Consider the following 24,016-nt stretch of genomic DNA (forward strand, 5'->3'; position numbering starts at 1 on the left):
ATTTATCAATTAAGACTATGTTCATTTCAAAAATAACTAATTGTTAATTAAAGAAAACTGTAATAATAAGTTTCTTGAATAATTAATGATTGATGAGTAGATTTTTTCATTTAACAAGAATTAATCAAGGACCACTGATTTACCAAATAGTGGCCCAACGTTGCGAACCGATAATCGTCCAGTCATAAGTAACCATTCATTAGCCGGCCATCGGCAGAGTCGTATGACTGTCGTTTCCGGTACGGAAAGTCAAATTCCCATATGAAACCAGTCATACCATAACATATAAATTCAAAAATTTTAATAAAAACTCACTTCGAATTGACTACGCTATCTTGATGAAAAATTAAACGGCTGCTAATAATTAACCAGGTTTGGGCCATTACTAATTTGCCAATGTTTGGCCGAGCGACTGCAGTCAGACATCGGCCAACCAACGGCTTTCTTTCCATTAACGGTGCCTTTGTAAGGGTAATAACGCCAATTTTTTTGAACAAATCAAACTCTGACCTTCAATATCTTTCGAATAGTTGGATTCACGAAAAAACATGAGAGACGATTTTTGAAGAATGGTCAACTTCCTACAAAAATAAACATGTCATTTCTGTACACCTATTTTTATTCAAATAATAAAATAATGCTCACTGTGCTAAAATGGGAATGTATCATTACTTAGGCAGGGTTAAACGGCATTAGAATAATCTTTTTCATTATTTTGCGATCACAAATAAATAATTTATATCATAGCCAAGTAAAAAAATTTAATTTAGTAAATAACGGACACCCTAATATATGGGACTTTCCACGCCAAATCGGACGGTTTTAAGAATTTTAATTTTTAATTGCCGTTATATTTTAATATTTTATAGTACTCATCAGAAAACTTATCCTCGTAAATTTTGAGATTTTTTTGATCATTGGTTCAAAAGATATAAAATTTTCAAAAAATCCGCTCTTTTCATGGTTTTTTGCTCATAACTTTTTGAAAAATATTTTAAATAAAAAAAATCAAAGAATAAAAAAGTTTCGTTATTCCATGTACTTTTAGGATATAAATAGAAATAATCTTTTAGAAAAATTTTCCGCGTTATTTTCGAGTTTTAAAATTTTTAAGTCGTTTTCTGAAAATCATGCATATTTTGATTTTCCTGAAATTTTGTGTTAACAAACTACTATCTATGCCACAACTTATCAGGTGGTTCCGGTCGTGGAACCTCCGTGGCTACTATTTTTTTTCGATTATCGAAAACTAAAAAAATTTTATTTTCGCTATAAATTATTGTCCGTTCCGATTTTTGACACTGTACACTTGTTTTTCTTACATATTAAACATTGATTTCGATATTTTTTTATTCTTCGTAGGGATTTAAAAACAGTAAGCAAAAGTTAATGCTATTTATGTGCAGTTATAATAAATGTTTTGATTTATTGAGAAGCAACTATTTCGAAGCAAAAGAAACATTAGATTTGCTATACTATTCAGCTAAGACCATTATAGAAGCTCTAAAATATCATATAATTATTCGGCAAAGCGACGGAGCTATAGTAACTAAGGAGTACTCTAGTTCATAAAACATTCGTTAATGTAAAATTTTTAAAAGAACACGGAAATAATTAAAAACGATTGTAATACAGTTTCGTCACTTTTTCGAATATTATTCATTATCAATTAAGCATTGACATTTGCTTGTTGTAATATCTGAAATGTAAAAAATTAAGTTTGATTGGTCGAGAGCGTTCAAAGATGTTTCAACAATAAAATTTTCTCAAAAATATTTTTTTTTTAGATTACTCAATGTGCTCGATGGCTCGATTCCAAAATCCAATCAGCTCTAAAACTTTATAACGAAAGAATTAAAAAAATTTTTTTTTTTTTTGGTTTTTTTGAAATTTCTCAAAAACGACTAGATAAGTCAATTTCAAAATCTGATCCGCTTTAGAACTCAATAAAATGCGTCAATTGCCATCTCAACCGTCTCAATTGGTTAATTCGTTCGAGCGATATCGTTGAAGAATAAATGGTAAAAAACATTTTTTTTTTCGAAAACAACGGCATATAGAAAGTATTTTCGAGCTCGAAGAACTCGAAAATGTATTTACAACAATTTTTTGAGCTCAACGAGCTCGAAAACAGCGGGAAGTTTTGGGGCTGGCCCACAGGGTCAACTTATAGACCGATTTTTTTGTTCTCATATACCTCTCATATACCTCAAAGTCTATTTAATTGATTGATATAAAATTTATAGGAAAATTGATGGCTGAAAAACGCTTCCGATTGCTGCCAAAACGGTTTAAATCGGTTGATTAGTTAAAAAGTTATAGAAAGCTTACACACACACACACACACACACACACACACACACACACACACACACACACACACACACACACACACACACACACACACACACACACACACACACACACACACATACATACATACATACACAACCGGGCATCATCTTGGAAACAGTCAGAGTAGCGTCTTAAGATCTTAAAACGTCATCTGATGAAAACTCAAAAATCGGGATGAATATAATACCCCCGAATTTCTTGAAAATCGTCGAATTTCATAGCTATGAATAGTAAAAAGCGCCCACTTTACTTCACAATACGAAATTTCAGTGTAACTATTTTTTTGTGAAATATCTATTTTTCAAAAATTTATGTCTCCATTTAGCCTTACTCTAAAAAATCTATTGGTCATTTGCTCTTTATTTAATTGATCTCTAATTTAACGCTTTACCTGATCAGTATGCAATTTTTTACTTTTAAAATATATAAGCTTGAAAATATAACCTATTAAACAATATGTACATTTACATTAGGAATTTCTTCAAAGAGAATGATATGAAATTGAAAAATACCGAGGAAATATTATCCGATTTGATTCCAAGTACAACGACTGAGCAGGGTGTGCAGTTGAACAGTATTGATACAAAGTACTATATATATATATATATATATATATATATATATATATATATATATATATATATATATATATATATATATATATGTAGCGAGTTAGGTACTCACCGTCTGTCTATACTACGTAACAGTAGCTATCTCTCTCGGAAGTGAACTTGCATGAAGCATACGTAAGTCCGTATGTGACGGTAAATTGAATTTCACCGGATTGAAGTGCAGTGGTATGAAAGAGATAAGTATTCGTATGTATTGAGAATCTGAAACAGACAGACAACTTTTATTCGTGAATGAAATAAAAAAAAAGTTTTAAATCAAAATGAAATAAAATGCACGAGTAAAAATGAAAAAGTGAAGGAGTGCAACAGAGGAATACGTAGAAAAAAATATAGAATTTATAACGAAATAGAGGAAGGTAGAAGTAAGAATTACAAAAAGAATAAAGGAAAAGATAAAAATGTAAGAAGAAGAGTGAATATGAAGAATAAAACCTGAAAATTCATGGGACGCCTGTGTCCTAAAATGTATAGAACTTAAATCTCGTTGTCCAAATTCTTTACATCTTTTGTCACGTTCACTTACAGGCCACGTATCATTTAAGAATATCATATTGGTGATTCATCAGAGTTACTTGTTCTTCATTTAAATTTTTATATGAAGAAGTTAGCATATCAAAGTTTATAAAAAAAAATAATCATAAATTATAAATTCTCCATATTCGTGAATACTTTATAAATGATACTGCTATTAAATCTATCCTAATTCTAATTGCTAACAAATAAAACCACACACTTTCTACTTTACATTTTACTTGCTATAAATTAAAACAGAGAACACCTCCTCTAATGTTGTTATTTCATATCTTTGAACACTTGCATGAAATCGAATTGCCTATAAACCTTTCGCCCGACACATCTCTACTGACAATATAATTCAAGTTCTTAGAGAGTGAGTTCCACAAGTACTGAGATATAATACTATGAGTAAGATCCTATAGTTTTACCTCAAACCAAAGACTGGGGCTCTAGGATAGGGAGGTAAGGATAGAGAGGAATCTCCCCATCCAAACCGAGGAGATCAAGAGAAAGACAAAGATTGGGGTAGAGGAAGTAGTAGAAGTAGAAGTACAGGGAGACTGAGAGGAAAAGGGAAATAGAATAGTGGGCTGTAGTGGTTGGTATATTGTAGATATAGGGAATTGCGTTGGTAGAATGAACGAAAGACGTGGAATGACATGAACAGAGTGCGGCAATTTCGTGCAATACCACTGGCATACCGGACGTTCCAGTGCCGCGTAGCTTAGCATTTTCTAGCTACCAGACTTCAGCATGTTCTACGTACCATCCAGAAACGTTGGATTTTAGTACATGTTGTACATAATGTGTTGAAACTACGATACAAAATACTGTTAGGTATTATATATATATATATATATATATATATATATATACATATATATATATATATATATATATATATATATATATATATATATATATATATAAATGTATAGATTTAAGTTTTTGGTACAAAAGTGAAAAGAGCAAAAGGAATTTACGGTCGCTGGAACGATAAGGGTAAGGGGATTCGTGAAGGCCGATAAATAAAAAAAAGAGTTAAAGGGATCGAAAAAAGGAAAAAAAGAAGGTATGAAAGCATGAGTTTCGACTTCTTCGTGTACTTCAGACGTTCTAAGAGCTTTAGAGTATATACGACAGATCTAGAGATCCATGCGTTTGCCTTTTCCTGTTCACATCATGATTATTATTATTTATTTTGTTTTAATGTGCTGAGGAGTCTGAAATTAAATGAAAAAAAAAACAAAAATAACTTTTACGGAGATTCTGGTATTTTTTTAGTCACTATTCACTACGAAGAGTATTTTTGATTTATGTAAGGTATTTTGGGATTACGAAGAATAATTTTGTTGTGATGAGAGAACTTTTTTTTTTATTACACAAGATGACAATCAGGTTTTATGGTATAGTTTAATTTTTATTGAGGTTGAATTGCTAGAGTTAAGATTTTTAATTAAGAGTAAAGAAGTTGCATAAATTTTTAATCTTCACAAATTTATTTATAGATGAAAGAACAACTGTTTAAGAATATGTTTCAATTATTTGTTTTTTTAAGTCGAAATTTTTATTTTATATAATTTAATGATAAAAAATAAATCAATTTTGGCGCAAAAATAAACGACTTATACATGGTGAAAATTTTACATTTTTTTACTTTCCCTACCCATTGAGCTTTACCATAGAACATATTACCAGTGAACTAGGTTTACTCACTACTGAATTCTACAACAGCCAATAGTTAATTAAGTTGGTAGTCAACTATAGAATACTAGAAAAAATAAATGCGCAATATTAAAACGAACTGTAGCACCTTTTTTACACTGTAAAAAAAGATTCCTGACGTAAAACCAGATTCGTTTGGCTCAAGTACTCCGTGCGTTTGGATACAGCCAAGCGCGTAAAGCAGCTGAGTCTACCACCCTCTACGTTTAACCGTATCTCTTGCTTCAAGTGAGTTTCTTGAGGGAAAGTACCAAGTCGTTTGAACTAACTCTGTAGTATTTGATATAACTTAATAACTTTTTTCATATAAAAAAAAAAGAAAGTGCACTGAAAAAATGATATATTTATAGTTAATATATTTTCTTTAATGCAAATAAATGGTAGAGTTAACTATGCAGAATTAGATTTGCGTTCATTATGAATAAACAATATATTCATTTTAAATAATCGAATATTCTTGGCACAACTTTACATATATTGATTGTTCAGATACTAGTATTTAAGTCTAGCACTAAATTATTAATTACTAATATCCTTCACTGTTAGCGCAACTCTATATATATTAAAAAGGCCATTCGGCAGCCGAAATGGTAGGTACATTTTTCAATTTATCTATATAAAAAGTTTCATGCATATCTTGTGATGCATGTTGATGTATTGTCATGATATGAAATTAGGCTCGTTTTTGAAGAGTGGGGGTAAAAAAAGACAACGACTATTTTCTATAGAGAACTTCAGATAGTTGGTTTGACAAAACATTATATAAGTAATATACCAAACTAACCTTCACGTTAGCAAACTATAGAAAATTTAATTAGTATGAGATTATAATTGTAATCGCTATTACAATGGCAAGACCAGTTAGTGATAGGACATACAGGTACGATTGAAATGTCATAAATAATAAAAGAAATTCTTTTAAACTATAAAATAGCTGTGAAATTTACAGGTTATTTTGTTCACAATAAGATACAACTGACAAAATTACATTATAATGGGAAATGCATAAGTCATGTGTAATGAACATTATATTTTCCACATTTTTCGATTCTATTAAAATTTTTAAGGCTATCAAATTATTGGAATAAATGGTCAAAACATAAAGTTTAAGGTCGAAAATTAAAGCTTACTAAACAAGTTTTAAGATACTTTTTACTGAAATGGTTTATCAGTTTTAGTTTTAATGTTATATGAACTTCAATTGTAAATGAAAACTAATTTTTTCGACAAATCGTGAAAATTTCAAACAGCCATTACTTCAAAACTAATCGACCGATTTAGCTCATCTTTAAATTTGATTAAGGTAATCACCTATAGAATAAGTATAGAAAATTTCATTGAGATCCGATAAGAACTGTGGATGCTATCGTAATGACAAGACCAGTAATAATCATAGGGCGTAGAGGTACATTTGATACATCATAAATAATAAAAGAAATACTCTTAAAGTATAAAATAGCTATGAAATTTACAGGTTATTTTGTTTACAATAAAATACAACTGATAAAACTGGATTATAAAGGGAAATGCATGATTTATATGGAATGAAAACTATATTTTCAACATTTTTTTGATTCTATTAAAATTTTCGAGGCTATCAAGTTATTAGAAGAAATGGTCAAAACATAAAAGTTAAGGTCATAAATTAAAGCTTACGAATCCACCTTTCAGATAATTTTTACGGGGATTGTCTATTAGTATTAGTTTTAAAATTATATGAACTTGAAAGTGGATAAAAACTGATTTTTTCTAAAAATCGTGTAAATTTAAAATAGCCATAACTTATAAACTAATTGTCAAATTTAGCCCATCTTCGAACTTAACCGTGATAATTTCCCATAGAATAAATGTGAAAATTTCATTAAGATCTGATAAGAATTGTAGACGCAATCGTGTCCTCAAAACTTGGTTATATATATATATATATATATATATATATATATATACTTATACATATATAAATTTTTCAACTAATGGTATTTTCGAACTTTACTTAGTTAATTATGATAGGTTATGACAAAATTCCTTAAAATATCAACCATGAAGACAAATACAAAATCTAGATTTTTAAAAAAATCTACCTAATAGTTAAGATATTGATATTTGAATGAAGAAGTAGAATTCTTAAATTGAATAATACATTAATAGAAAAACTATCTTGATTCAAGAAAAATTTTTTCTTCAAAATGTGGTTCTTGTTTCAAAATTTTTAATTGTTTTAATTCAAGAAATAAGTCTTTGAACCAAAAAATTGAAATTCTCGGATAGAGAAAAAAAATTATTCGTTTGAGAATTTTATTCTTCGATGAAGCCTTTTTTGTTTCGAAACAAAATTGTCACGTAACAATTCAAATTATTTAATTTTTATTTAGTTGTAAGTTGAATATTTTAATTTTATATTTGAATTTGAGTCGTTACGCGGGCATTCCGCAGTTTCGCCAATGGAGACAGCGGTCCGTGCACGGTGCAAGCGCATGCGCGCTGCGTATGAGAGAGAGCACATGTGTGAATGAATTTTAATTTTTAATTTAAAAATGCAAATAATTGATTTTTGTATAATATAAGTTTTTGTTTATGATTTTGGAATAGTTGGGAGGCATAATCTAGTGTAACATTGTGCCTCAACATTTGTTTAATGTATTATTTTATTGAAACTTGTCATCCGACTAAGGATGTCAGTTAGTTGAAAATATTGACCGCCGGGTAACTGTAAATCGATACCTCGGCTAAAATTCCGATGTCAAGTTAATAATTTTTAAATAATTATTATTTCAGTACCGGGTAAAATAAAAATAGGAATAAGTTATACATAAATAGTTCATTTATTTAATTAATTAATCAAGTGTCATTCAGATACTGAAGAATTATTTTTATATTTTATATTTTAATTTAATACTAGGCCCAGGGCTACTAGAAATAATTATAATAGTAATTAAGGGCGACGGTGGTGCCACGTGTGCGACGACCAACAGGTGGAGGTTGAGATAATTAATTTAGAAAGATACGGACTAGCATTGTGTGTAGGCGCAGTTTTCAATTGTAAACCGTGTATTAATTATTTATTTTGGAAAACGAGAAAATAATTATTGAAGTTCACCGGGTGAATTAACTGATATATTTAATTCAATATATATTATTTTGAGTCATTGGAGAAATTTTGAGTAAGTACTTTGAATTTCTTTCACGGCATATTTTCTCACGTGATAACCTCCCCCGGTAGTTGTTGGTCGCCGCGGCGAGGGAAATTAATTTATTAATAATTGATACTGGATGATATATGATTTGCATTGTTTATAATTATCGTTAATTATTATCATTATTTATCATTGGTGGATATATTCTGATACTTTTGCGCATATATGGGTATATTTGAGTTGAGTGCAGCGTGGTGAAGCGTTGCCGGTATACCTATATATACACCTATAGTATATATAGCTATAGAGAGCATACAGTACTTGAGTAAATTCCTCAAGTACTGACATCATCGCCTGAGTGAGAAAAATTCTCACTCGGGATATTTGTAAGAAAAATATCAAGCATTATTATATGTATTTATTATAATTTATATTTATTATTATTTAAAACAATTGAGTAACTTTATATTTTTTTTTCATTTTGATTTATTTCTTTATGTGTACCCCAGCGGTCAAAAATTATGAATGAGATGTTTATACTAAAATTATAATTTAACTTTATATTTTAAAAATTTATAAATTTGTTTAATACCGAGGAATTTATCATTCTGAGTGTGAGTGAGGAAAAATCCCGTATCTTTCTCTCTCTCAAACGTGTTGAGAGATAAAATGAAATAAAGTAAAAATATTGTTATTATTTATTAATTAGAAACATTCAGATGAGATAATTTGTTTCTTTTATTTAATATGAAAATTGAGAATATTTAGTAGTTATATTAATTTTTTTTTGACAATTACCAGGTATCATTGTTGTTATTAATTTAACTGAATTAAATATTGTGTAAAATATTATTAAATTTTATATTGTCTATATAAATTAAAACTCGAAAACCAACAGCTGTCAGGGAAAATTTAATATTTATGTTCCCTGGATCTTTTCCTACTGCTAAATTTTAATTTTTCCTGATCTTATTTATTATTTGAAAATAATTATTTATTATATATTTACTATTTTTCTTTTTTTTTATTATTCATTTTATTTCTCTCGATTGTTTGTCCGCTTCGTTACAAGTCACTTGCTCGGATTTTCCCTCGTAGATTTTCCCCCTGAATAAAATTTTGTCCGTTTTAAATAAACAGTCTGGCGCCTGCGTGCACTAACCCAGCCTAAGAAGCTGGTCCAGGCACGACTAATATTTATTGTTTATAATTTAATAATTGCTTAAAATTTTTATTTTATTTTAATTCAATCTCAGTATTTAATATCGTTTATTATTATTTATTATAATTATTATTATCACGCGTGGGCGACCTCATACGCTATATTGAAAGGTTTCGCGTCTCCGTCGCGAAAATTCAGTAGGTATATGTTATAAAATTTTAATATATTTCCCTTAAGAATTTTTTGCTCTTGGATTAAGATAGGCAAAATGTAGGTTTAAGACATTACTGACTTGTTTCGAGAATGGCGCGATTTTTAAATCAAGATATCATTTTACTCAGCTTGAAAAAAAAATTTTTTTTATTTTAAAAATACAAAATTTTAAAGTGATTTTTAGGACTACATTCATTTACTTCAGATATGTTAAAGTAGAAATTTATTTAAAAAAAAATTTTTTTTTTCATTACTTTAAAAACATCTTCCATCAAGGAATTATTACTTGAACCAAAAGTTTAAAGTTCGCCGTGATTAGAAATACTCATTGAAAACGATTGAAAAAGATGAGAATTGAATACTTTTGAATACTTTCTATACTACCAGATTTTCATCTGGGCCTAAAATTAATTCTTTTCAATTGTATTGAATCCAAAAATTATATGAGAGTTTCTAAACTTCCGAGGAATTGAAAAAGATTCAAAAGAGTTGATATATTTAATCTTTCTGAATACTTTTCAATACCAAAATAATACCACATTTCGGGTCACGTGTGGGATTGAAAAGAATTCAAATGAATTGAAATTTTTTAATCTTTTTTAATCTTTCTCAATACCAAAATAGTTCCATATTTCGGGTTAAGAGTGAGATTGAAAAAGATTCAAATGAATTGAAATTTTCAATCTTTCTGAATACTTTTCAATAACAAAATAATTTCATATTTCGGGTCACGTGTAGGATTGAAAAAAAATTAAAATGAATTGACATTTTTGAATCTTTCTGAATCCTTCTCAATACCTAAATAGTTCAATATTTCGGATCGAGTGTAGAATTAAAAAAGATTCAAATGAACTGAAATCTTCAATCTTTCTGAAGATTTTTTAAATCTCACATCACCACAGAAAATTAAAATATTTAAAGAAACTTAATAAAATTTTATATAATTTTTTAAAATTATCATTTATAAATTCATGGAGTTATTTTAAATTTTATAAAAATCCATCATGAAAACTGATGAACTCTGTCTTTACCGGCATTTCACTCTAAATACATCAATTAAGCACAAGACTTGAACTCTCGTGATGTGACCCGTCAGCAACGTTTAGGACTGCCAGCCAAGAAGAGCCGTGTTCGAACCCAGCAAATACCCAGGATTTTTTCGTAATTTACTGCTATCTCGAATCTTGTTTCTGAATTCGTAATGTGTTCGCGCGGGAATAATCAAATCAAAAATTTGGAATTTAATTTTTTTTTTTTTTTTAATATTTTTTCCTGATTGATGATTATGACATCACCCATATGTCATACTGATGTCATGAAATGTCACACAAACATCACATTTACGTCATGTATACGTCATTAGTTTTACATCATAATCTTACGTAAAAAAAAGGAAATAATGAGTCATCCCGGGTAAAAAAAATTATATATAATTATGTGTAATTATATATGAAAAAATGGCCCTATATAATTATATATAATTATATATAACTATATATGATTATATATAATTGTGTAGAACTATATATAATTGAATTCCTATGCAATTTTTTTAATAAATTGTGAATTTTTGAATAGTAGAGGCTCTATACGTTTTATTTAAGTCATTTTTTTTTGGAAGTCCAAGTTTAATTTCTAAGAAAAATTATTTATGGAAACATTGAAAATAAATATTTTTGTCATTATGTAATATAGAATGTACTATATTACCATCAAAAAAGGTACTTTTCACTTTGCCAAATAACGGAGGAGTATCCGGGCCGAAATAGTCTCAAGTTTGGAATTTAACAGTTCTGAAATAAGTTTCTTACTAGGGACACTACAAGTGGTAGGCGCGATCTCATGGCGAGCACCGAACTACTTCCGCTGTTGCTTGTAGCACCGGTGACTTCCCTCTCCTACGTACATATATATTGGGGTGTCCCAAAAAAAAAAAACAAATACTTTGTTTTTAAACTCTCATGGGTCCAAAAGTTACTTTATATTATAAAAAAAACCTTCACTAAATTTTAGCCAGATATCTTTAGACTTGAACTATCACGAATGGGGGTCCCCTTTCCCATTTAAAATACACACGGAAATTTTTTATTTTAGTTTTTCGTTACTAAGACTATGAAATTTTTTTTTTTTAAATTCCGCCTGGTATAATTTCGTAGGAAATCAAATTCTCTCCAAAAAGTGCTGATGCAATTTGTACTTCAAAACCAACTGGGAAAAAGTTACGGGGCGTCAAACATCGACAAAAATTTAGTTTCCTGTGTTAGATTATTTTTTGCTATTTTTCATTTTTATTCTATCGGAAAATTTTTTTTTCAAATAATAACAAGCACGATCTTGTAGGAAATTTAATTTCCTACCATAAGTATTCGATATCATATATACGTCAAATGAATGCGAAAGAAATTAAAGGGTTTTAAATATCAACGAAAAATCAAGTTCACTTTTCGTTGACATTTAAGTTCAGAAAATTAATATTTTAAAAAATTGATTTTTCGTTAACATTTTAATCTCTGTTACTTTTTTTTCATTCATTTAACGTATGTATGATATCAAGTAATTTTTGTAGGAAATTAAATTTCCTACAAGACTATGCTTGTCGTTATTTGAAAAAAATTTTTTTTGATTGAATAAAAATAAAAAATAACAAAAAATAATTTAACACTGAGGAGACTAAATTTCTGTCGATCTTTGAAGCCCTGTAACTTTTTCCCAGTTTGTTTGACGTACATAATGCATAAGCACTTTTGTGTTGAGAATTAATTTCCTACGAAATGATACCAGGTTGAATTTAAAAACAAAATTTTTTCACAGTCTTAATAACGAAAAATTAAAATGAAAATTTTTCGCGTGTATTTTAAATGGGAAAGGAGGCCTCCATTTGTGATAGCTTAATTTTAAAGATATCTGGCTGAAATTTAGTGAGAATTTCTTTAGTAATATAAAGTAACTTTTGAGCTCATAAGAGGTTAAAAAAAAAAAATTTTTTTTTTGTTGTATGCAAAAATTTGAAGTATAAATAAAAATAAAAATTTTGGTACCAATCTGGGCTCTTAATAATGATATTAAGGTTTGCCTTAATCCATTTTTCTATTTTCCGTTTAAATAACACGGGAAGAAAAAATATTTTTTTTTTTTTTAATTTTCTACCTCACAAACCAATTACGGATTTTTATGCACAATAAATGTTTTCGTAGGAAATTGAACGCTCTACAAAAAAAGTCTCATATCGTTTTTTGATAAATCACACTGTTCGAAAGTTATTTAAGCTTCAAGTCAAATTTATAGTAAATTTTAAGATTTTTTTACTTTTCCAGCGAATGTATCAGTCTTATCAAAAAATATCGTAGGAACTGTTTTGTAAATAATTTTATTCCTTACAAATGATTACAAATAAAGTTTTTCGAAATTCCGCATTGTTCACAAGTCATTTTCATTTCAATGTCAAGCTCTTAAAATCAATCAGAAATCTATTTTCTTAAGAGCTTGACATTGAAATGCAAATAACTTGTGAACAATGCGGAATTTCGAGAAACTTTATCCGTAACAATTTGTAAGGAATAAAATTATCTACTAAAATGTTCCCATCACATTTTTTGATAAGACTGATACTTTCACCATAAAAGTAAAAAAAATCTCAAAATTTACTATAAATTTGAATTGAAGCTTAAACAACTTTTGAACAGTGGGATTTATCAAAAAATGATAAGACTTTTTTTGTAGAGCGTTCAATTTCCTACGAAAACATTAATTGTGCATAAAAATCCGTTGATTGGTTTGTGAGCTTAAAAATTAAAAAAAAAAAAAATATTTTGTTTTCCCGTGTTATTTAAACGGAAAATAGAAAAATAGATTGAGGCAAACCTCAATATGATCATTAAGAACCCGGATTGGTACAAAAATTTTTATTTTTATTTATACTTTCAATTTTTGGACACCACAAAAGAAATTTTTTTTTTTTTTGAAACACCCATGCTTACATATATATTCACTCCCAAGTTATATTTCTTTCTTTTATATTTTTATATAGAATTATGTATAATTCATATAGAATTATATGTTTTTATATATAATTATATACAACGCTGAGAAAAAAATCACAGACGAGCATATATAATTATATGCAATTATATATAATTATATATAATTCGGTAGAATTATATATACTTCTGTATAATTATATATAACTCTATATAAATCATATATAATTATATAGAATTATATATGATTATATTGACTTATATATAATTTTTTTTACCCGGGCACACCTGACTCATTCTCATGACTTATATCTTACGTAAATGATGACATACCGTAACGTCACTCTGACGTCAAATTTACGTAAATGTGTTTACTGGGAATGTAGTTTCGGGTCAAGACACGAGAGTTATTTACCAAAGATACAAAATCTTTAGAGCCAAGAAAATCTAAATCAAGACAAGAATTTCTTTAAGACGCGTTTTCATTTGTTTCTCTATTCGCACTCAACTGGATAAACGGTACTATCTCTGTTGCACTTGTACATTAAATAGGAACTTTATCCCAGCTTTTCTCGTAAACAAATGAAAGTTATCAAAAAATTCAAGTGCACTTCGCTAGTTCATAGAGTAAAGCATCGGGTCTGTGTCTTTATTTTGCGTTAAGAGCTTTTATTTCAGAGAAAAGCTGGGACAAAATTATCTGAAAACCGTTTTTAAGCAAGACAATTGATTTTCTACAGAAATAAATTCTTGGCTCAAGAAAATATTTCTTGAGTCAATAGAAAATTTCTATCAGTGTATGGTACTTAAATCAAATAAGTTTATATTTAAATTAATTATTCGAATATTCCGTTGAAAACATATTGGATTAAATCAAAATTATAAAATCTTCAATTAATCGTAAAACTATTTGAGGAAAGTGCATGTTTTTTTACACATTAGTATTTTATTCACTCTCATTTTCTTTTTGAAATTATTGCGTATCCTTCTCACGAAAGGTAGGCTTTTATTGGTCTCAATAGATTATTAAAATTCACTTTTAGTATTTTTTATTTAACTAAAAACACTACACATTTATAAATGATTATCGCACTGACACTGATTAATAAAAATGGATGCTGATTTACCTGATCTTTTAAACAGGTGGGCAGTTTCTTTTTGTTTTAATTTCATTATGTTCTGCTAGCGCGTGTGAGCGCCCTCAGCGTATCTTAATAAAGAGTATATCTTAACTCTTGAGATATTATATAAGATTAGAATAGAATAGATTAATCAAGCAATATTCGGTCGAAAAATTATGTATAATTATAAAAAATTTTATACAATTAAGTTTTAAAAAATTTTATGGAATGGCGATTTTTGAGTGAATATCAAGCTATGCGGATGTGTGGATCATAATATTTTGTGAAATAATTTAAATACGACCAAACAACGCAAGACTATTTATAAAAACTGCAAAATAATTTATAAAACAATTTATAAAACTATAAAATTTTTCAATTACCGCATTCATAAATATTATAAAGAAAAACTTTTTTTTAAATTCTTAGAAATAGACTAACAAGACCCAAAACGGGATGACAGCTAAAAAATTTCGAGGTTTTAATAATGAATTATGTTATAAAAAACTGAGATATAAAATTAAAAAAATATTTTAGTTAAGTTTAAAAGATTTTAACTTCTCATTTTTTTTTTTTTAATTTGCTAAAAGAAGGAATTATCGCTCCGCTATCAGTAGGTATACTGCTATTGGTCTCTTTACCCTATAAACAATAACATAATTGAATAAAATACAAATAATAGAATCAATTATTTATTGATGTCTTCAATTTTCTAAAGTTGATTGTATCCAAATTGATACAATTAACTCATTCTTTCCAGTGTGTGCTTCAGCACAGTGGTTAGTACATCAGACTTAGAAACAGAAAGGTTTGAGTTCGAGTCGACGAGTTTTTTTTTTTATTCATAGCAGTTATTGTATATATAACTTAATAAAAGTATATATAATTATATATTTATATATATAATTAGATAAAATTATATCGTGCCAAAATCGATGTATAAAAATATAAAATTATATATAGCCATTTAGATATAATTATATACAATAATATAAATTTTTTTTTTCCTGGATCAATAAATGAATGTGTGAATATTATAATTCACTGATTTGATAAGGGAATATGAGAATCCACTGATTCAATCAGAAAAAAAAAAAATTATATTGCGAAAAAGTATGAAAATTTTAATGAGATCTGAAATGTAATCTAATGTATTAAAAGCATTAGTTAGAGCAAGTATACATGATTATGATTGATGAAAAAATCTCGGTAACTGCTGAGCTCAAATCTACATCCTTCCAATTCAAAGTCTTTGATGCTATACATTGCGTTGAACTAATTATAGGGCCGCGTTATTGTAAATAGTATTGTTACGTTTTGGGAAATTACTCCAAATTAATTAAAAATAAAAATAATTTTTGATTATTAAATTAAATCCAGGTATGGCCTCGTTAGAGTGTCTGTAGACCCCTGGTGGGCCGTGGTCGTCGATTATTTTATTAACTATTAACTTTAATTATTTTTTGCGATTTGAAATGTCTCTTGATGCCATAACTGCCTTAATCCTCCATATAATTATATTTATAGTAGCAGGTGAGTGGAAGGAAAATCGGCAGGAAATCCGAACTGCTGTTGAGCGCTCAGGGTCACAGGACAGGGTGGAACTGCTAGTAAGCGCTCGCCCCTGCACTGTGAAAAATTTCCATTAAATTTTACTATGGGTGCATTGTAACCCTGGACCATAAGAAAACTGGTACAAAATTTACAAGTGTCCCATAGTAAACGTATGCGCATAGGTCCCAATCGTGTCGTCTACGCATACCGCTTACTATGGAACACTTGTAAATTTTGTACCAGTTTTCTTATGGTCCAGGGTTACAATGCACCCATAGTAAAATTTGTTGGAAATTTTTCACAGTGTGGGTCTTAATAGGGCTATGGATAGGTCATAGTGTAGGTGAAATTATTGGGGTGATAATAAAAATTAAATTTGTTTTAATTTTTTACCGTACTTGCAACCTGCCAAATTATACTCTAACCGACAGCAAATAATGCATAGAATATGCCGCGGTAGCCTTGCCGATCCATTTTTTGACCAAACTATCTGGCAAGCAGGTATAAACAGGTAAGTCAATATAAAAAAACTCCACCGATCTATGAACCGCTTGAATTTTATACCAAAATGTAGTTAATTTTATAACAATCACGATGGTATAGGATTGCCTACGAAAACCCGGTCATTAATATCCATTATCAGGCTTTGAAGTTTAAAAATCGGAGCAAACAGTGGTGCGCGAGAGAGAAAGTCGAGCGGCAAAAGTCCGTGCGTTGGAAGAAGACATAACATGACAGTTGTGCGCGCTATATTCCCGAGATGTAGGCTACTGCGCATGCTCTGTCTCATACTTCTTAGTATTACTCGGAATTATTTTGGAGCAATCGACAATAAAATTTATTTATTTTATAAATATAGATTATTTTACTTATATTTATAATTATATTAATTATAATAATGTTAGTATAGGCATAATAAAAAATATATCCTAATTATAAATGAGAATATATATATTCAGTTTTTATAATTTAACTTTTAACTAAGAAAACTATAGTATAAGCAAAGGAAATAGAAAATTAATGAAAAAAAAAAAAAAATAATAAAATAATATTTAATAAATATTTTTACAAATTACAAATGTAATGAATACTATTTTATTTTTTGTTTCTTCATTAATTTTCTATTTCCTTTGCTTATACTATAGTTTTCTTAGTTAAAAGTTAAATTATAAAAACTGAATATATATATTCTCATTTATAATTAGGATATATTTTTTATTATGCCTATACTAACATTATTATAATTAATATAATTATAAATATAAGTAAAATAATCTATATTTATGAAATAAATAAATTTTATTGTCGATTGCTCCAAAATAATTCCGAGTAATACTAAGAAGTATGAGACAGAGCATGCGCAGTAGACTACATCTCGGGAATATAGCGCGCATAACTGTCATGGTATGTCTTCTTCCAACGCACGGACTTTTGCCGCTCGACTTTCTCTCTCGCGCACCACTGTTTGCTCCGATTTTTAAACTTCAAAGCCTGACAATGGATATTAATGACCAGGTTTTCGTAGGCAATCCTATACCATCGTGATTGTTATAAAATTAACTACATTTTGGTATAAAATTCAAGCGGTTCATAGATCGGTGGAGTTTTTTTATATTGACTTACCTGTTTATACCCGCTTGCCAGGTAGTTTGGTCAAAAAATGTGTCACGTAACGATTCAAATTATTTAGTTTTAGTTAGTTGTAAGTTAAATATTTTAATTTTACGTTTAAATTTGAATCGTTACGCGGGCATTCCGCCATTTCGCCGATGGAGACGGCAGTCCGTACACAGTGCTAGCGCATGCGCGCGGCGTATGAGAGAGCACATGTGCAAAATAATTTTAATTTATAATTTAAAAATACAAACAATTGATTTTCGTTATTTTTAAGTATTTGTTTATGATTTTGAAACAGTTGGGATGCATAATCCAGCGTAACATTATGCCCCAACATTTGTTTAACATATTATTTTATTTAAACTTGCCATCCGACTAAGGATGTCAGTTGTGGTTTGGAAAAAGATTGACCGCCGGGTAGGGGAAAATCAATACCTTGGCTATATTTCCGACGTCAATTTTATGATTTTTAAATGATTATTATTTCAGTTATTGGATAGAATAAAAATATGTAGATAGTATGAATAAATAGTTCATATATTTAAATAATTATTCATGTATCATTCAGGTGTCCAGAAATTATCTTTATAATTTATAATTTTTAATTTAAAACTAGGACCAGGGCTAGTAAAGATAATCATAATAGTAATTAAGGGCGATGGGTGCGTCACGTGGGCGACGACCAACAGGTGGAGGATAGGGAATTAAATTAGAAAGATACGGGCTAGCATTGTGTGTGGATGCTGTCCTTTGTACATCCCGGCATTTATATTATTTTGTTGGAAAAAGAGTATAGTTATTAAAGTTCACCGGGTGAATTAGCTGATATATTTGTTCCAGCTCATATTATTTTGGTTGTCTGGAGTGTTAATTTAGAGTAAGTACTTTGGATTTCTTTCATGGCATATATTTTTCACGTGATAACCTCCCCCGGTAGTTGTTGGTCGCCGCAGCGAGTGAAATTAGGTTGTTAATAATTGATTACTGAATGATACATGATTTATATTATAAATAATTATTGATAATTATCGTTGGATAATTCTCTTTTTATATTGTTAAATATATCCAGATATACACATATGTATATATATATATTTACAACGCAGATACTACGTTGATATACCCTGATTAAACCATACGATTTGTGACGATTAAAGACGATTAAAAATTAAATCATCATTAATCGTCTTTAATCGTCATAATCGTCATGGAGTTTCAGATTTAATCGTCCTAAATCGTCAAAAGACGATTTATTATTTTACGATTTAAAACGATTCATGACGATTAAAAATTTTAATCGTCATGAATCGTTTTTAATCTTCAATCGGAACCAGAAATTACAATATTATTTTACGATTGAAAACGATTCATGACAATTTGAAATTTTTAATCGTCATCCCATGTAGGAACTTACAAGCTCTGACAACGGGGCCAAGCACGGACCAGGACTGGGTAACCCAGCTCTGGCTCCCCAGTGTCGGCCCTAGCTAAGGCCCAGGACTGGGCAACCTAGCTCTGGCTTCCCAATGTCGGCCCTAGCTTAGGTCCAGTCGTGGGCAACCTAGCGCTGGCTTTCCATCCTTGGCCCGAGATTAAACCAGAACTAGTAAGCCCAGCTCTGGCTTCCTAGTGTCGGCCCTAGCTAAGGCCCAGTCGTGGGCAACCTAGCGCTGGCTTTCCGCTGTTGGCCCCAAACGAGACCCAGTCATAGGTAACCCTGCTCTAGCTCTTCAATATTGGCCCAAGCTTGAACCAGAACTAGTTCACCGAGCTCTGGGTTTCCACGGTAGACCCTAGCTAGGACCCAGCTATGAATAACTTCTACCCATACAGGAAGCCCCCGAGTTGAACGACGGGGCCATGCCTGGGACATTATTGGGAAGCCCGTCTTGGCAAACCTATACTGTCCCATGCCTGGGCCATAACTGGTTAATTAGTATTGACCATTCCAATGATTACCCAGGCTTGTCCCAAGACTGAATACCCTAGCTTTGGCCAACCCTAGAGTCACCCTAACATGGGCCAAGATTGAATAACCTAGCCTCGGCCGTTGGATGGTTACCCTAACATCGGTTAACACTAGATAACCTAGCCTTGGCCAAGCCGAGAGTCACCCTAACTTGGGAATTATGGTGGTAGAGTAAGATAATTAAGCTGGGTTCTTGATAAATAATCAATTAAATTTAATAAATTTTATTTTAAAAAATTATGTAATTATAATATAAATAACACGAAATTATTTTTTTCTTTCTTAATCGAAAATACAAATTAAATTGCTCTTTATATTTCATAAAAACGAGTGGTTGTAGTAAAATGAACAAGTAGAACATATAAAAGTTTCAATTGAACGTTAGTAGGTTCGTCCAGTAGCCAGCGTTCAAACCCGGCAATCAGAAGGACGGCAGTTCGCGCCCAGAGCCCAGCAGAATTTTCACCGAGTTTTTTTCACGTTATTTACTTCACTTAAATAGTTTAAACGTTAATGATCACAAACTCTAGTACTTTAATAATAATAAATTTTTTTTTTTAATTGAATTTATGTGTTTTTTCGATGCATGGGCCAAGTCTGGCAACCAAGCATGGGCCAGGTCTGGCAAGCAAGCATGGGTCAGGGCTGGCAACCAGGCTTGGCACCCAGTTATCATTCCAGACCTCTACCAAGGCTGGAACAAGGCTGGCTTACAAGCTTGGTCCAGAGTTCAACATAGTTGAACCAAGCCTGAGCCAAGCCTGAGCCAAGCCTGGGCCCGTCGTACTTTCCTATCTGGGATGAATCATCTTTAATCGTAAAAGAATATTATAATTTCTGTTTCCGAATGAAGATTAAAAACGATTAATAACGACTTGAAATTTTTAATCGTCACGAATCGTCTATTAATTATTAAAAAAGATAAAAAACGATTAAATTTTTAATCTTTTTTAATCCTGCAGAATCGTCAATTGACGATTCACGACGATTTAAAACTATCAAAAACTTAATCGTTTTAAATTCTCTTGAATCGTTAGTTGACGATTCACCACGATTAAAAACGATTAAAAATTTAATCGTTTTTAATCTTCTTTAATAATCAACTGACGATTCACGACGATTTAAAACGATTAAAACAGTTTTAATCGTCACAAATCGTTTTGTTTAATCAGGGTACGTAGCCGGTAGATATAGATATCTATAGTGCACATACAGTACCTGAGCCAATTCCTCAAGTACTGACATCATCACTTGGGTAAAAAATTCCCAAAGTATTGAAAATTATTTTTGTGTTCTCACTCGAAATATTTGTAAAAATTATTAAGCATTATTATATATATTTATTATTATTTATATTTATTATCATTTAAAATAATTAAGTAACTTTACTTTTTCCCACTTTCGATTTATTTGTTCACCCCAGCGGTCAAAATCATTATTGAAATTTTTATTTTAAAATTATAAAGTATTTTAATACAGAGGAATTTATTATTTTGAGTGTGAGTGAGGATAAATCCCGTGTCTTTCTCTCTCTCATGAGTGTTGAGAGATAAATTAAAAAGGAAATAAAAAGATTGATATTATGTACTACTCTTATTTTGGAAAATTTAAATAATTAAATAATTATTTTTTTTACTTAATATTAAATCAAGATTATTAATTAAGCTAAATTATATTTATTTTTGGTCAATTCAGTTTATATAATTTATTGTGATACTGCGATCATATTGTTGGCAATCACCAGGTATTATTGTTGTTAATAATTTAACAAAATTAAATATTGTAAAATATTATTAAGTATACGTTATAAATGGATAGGCAAGGCTACCGCGGCATATTCTATGCATTATTTGCTGTCGGTTAGAGTATAATTTGGCAGGTTGCAAATACGGTAAAAAATTAAAAAAAAATTTAATTTTTATTAATTTATTTCAAAATAGCTTGGTCAGGATTTTGATAGGCAAGCTATTATAGGCGTATTTATCTATTATCTAAGCGTTTTAAAAAATATATCTCATTAGGTTGCAGGATCGGTGAAGGTCGAAGTAGGTTCGGCTCTTAGACTACTAGGTTTATTTTATAATTATTGGAATGTAAAAAAAAACAGATTGGTAGATTCGGATTCAGCAGAGTACTCGTCTCTGCTGAGTCCTCCGACTAACTGATTTTCCTTTTATACTGCATAATTATATATAATAAAATTAATACAATGTTGCATCTCAGATTCCTTATAGGAATGTCGAGGCAGTCCAATTCTCATCAAAGTAGACACTTTGTTTTGTCTACGGATGGACTGCGTCGACGTTCTAAAAGTGCTTATCAGTGATGTTTCCGTTCAAACGGATTGAAATTAATTCATTCCAAATTATTATAAAATAAATAATATTTTTTTTATTAATCAATTTGACGGGAACGTAACAGTATATATATTATAATACCAAGGAATACGTGGTGAAGAAATAGAAAATCACGTAAAGCTGCAATCGACGTATTCTTTGTATAAATATATTACACAGGTCGACAAAAAAAAAATAATTATTGTTCTATACTTTGTTTTTATTTATTTTAAAATTTTTCTTTTGAAATTGTTAAAAATAACACCATAATTATATTTATACCTAGTATAACATTCAAGTATTATGTATTTTTTACAGAAGTCAATGGAATAATACTGACTTACTTGAATAGTGACATACACCCATGCAAGACCGTACATGATCAAGTTTGATGATATATGATTATTTATAATCAACGCTAGAAGTCATTTGATCTTTAATACGAGAGACAGAAAGTCACGGATAATCATGCATTACCCTTCATGATCATACATGGCCGCGTAAGAGTAATGTGAATACTTTGGTATCAGTCATAAAGGTTCACGCAGGGGATTGTAAGTATAACTGCCTATGATTTAGCATGTTTCACAATTTCGCTACTTTATGAGTGAAAATCATTAATTTCCTAGGGAAAATAATAACATCAAATTTATTAGTGGAATTGGACTAGTGAAATTGTGAATTAAACAAATTAAGACGTGCATAACATTTTCACTTGTGAAAATTAGTAAAATGTCGCTAGTTTATTAATGAGAATTCATTCAATTGGTGTTTAAATACACCGACTATGAAGTGGGTATAGCTTCACTAACGTAATTAATGAAATTTTTACTAATTCATGTTAGAACAGTAGAAAACTAATATTTATTTTCCGACACATTATGAACCACCGATCGGTAAACGGCCATTTAGGGTTAGTTTTGCAAATATGTTAAGGCGCGATAATCAGGCATGCGCTTAATAAAACATTGTATTTATTTAAGTATAGCTTTTTTCGAAAAAATATAACCATAAAAAAAAAGTATCAAAAGGTTATATTTTTATCTAAAATTATAGAAACTCACTACAATATATTGACTCAACATCGACGGTCAGCTTATACAGTAGTATACGAATCTCAACGAAAGAGCTACCGATAGTTGAACAGATAAAAATAAAATTTTCACTGGAAAACGAACATAACAGAGTATTTTTCGTTTTATAGGTTTGTCTTTGAATGTACATGTATATATGTGCTAACGCTGCAAAAAGGAGTTGGGATATCGTAGAAAAGTCAGTTGAGCAGACCGAGGTGTTGGAGGTGGATAAGCGTAACAAATAAGGAGTGGCTTTCCTTCGAATCTACAACATATATACATGTATTTATACAAAATTTTATAAAGAAAGTATGTTTTTTTAACATTCTAGAATCACTTTTATAAGAATGATTAGGCATTATTCTTTTTGTTAAACTATTTCAACAATCAAAAGCGTCAGTCGAAAAATGTTAATGACTTTCATTTTAAGATAAAAAGTATTGAAAATTTTATTTTTTCCTTTGCATCCAATAGTTATGTGAAGTGTAATTTTGATTTATGTTCATTACTTATAAAAAAATTTAGTGTAATCAAATAGGTTCAAAATCCAGAAATGTTTTTTTTCTTGTTTTTTAGGTGGTACTCTATTTTATCTACAAAAGATAAAAATTTTTTTTCAATGTTGACGG

At 29.7% G+C, this 24,016-nt stretch overlaps 1 long non-coding RNA gene across 1 annotated transcript; it reads left to right on the plus strand.

The window, feature by feature from the left end:
- The first annotated feature begins 8,242 nt into the window (after window positions 1–8,242).
- On the plus strand, window positions 8,243–23,774 carry LOC128667960 (uncharacterized). Its single transcript, XR_008403851.1, has 3 exons — window positions 8,243–8,389; window positions 22,630–22,865; window positions 23,516–23,774. It is a non-coding gene; the product is annotated as an uncharacterized LOC128667960 (long non-coding RNA).
- The last annotated feature ends 242 nt before the right edge of the window (window positions 23,775–24,016 follow it).

Source organism: Microplitis demolitor, chromosome 6, assembly GCF_026212275.2.
Source record: "Microplitis demolitor isolate Queensland-Clemson2020A chromosome 6, iyMicDemo2.1a, whole genome shotgun sequence".
Lineage (NCBI taxonomy): Eukaryota > Metazoa > Arthropoda > Insecta > Hymenoptera > Braconidae > Microplitis > Microplitis demolitor.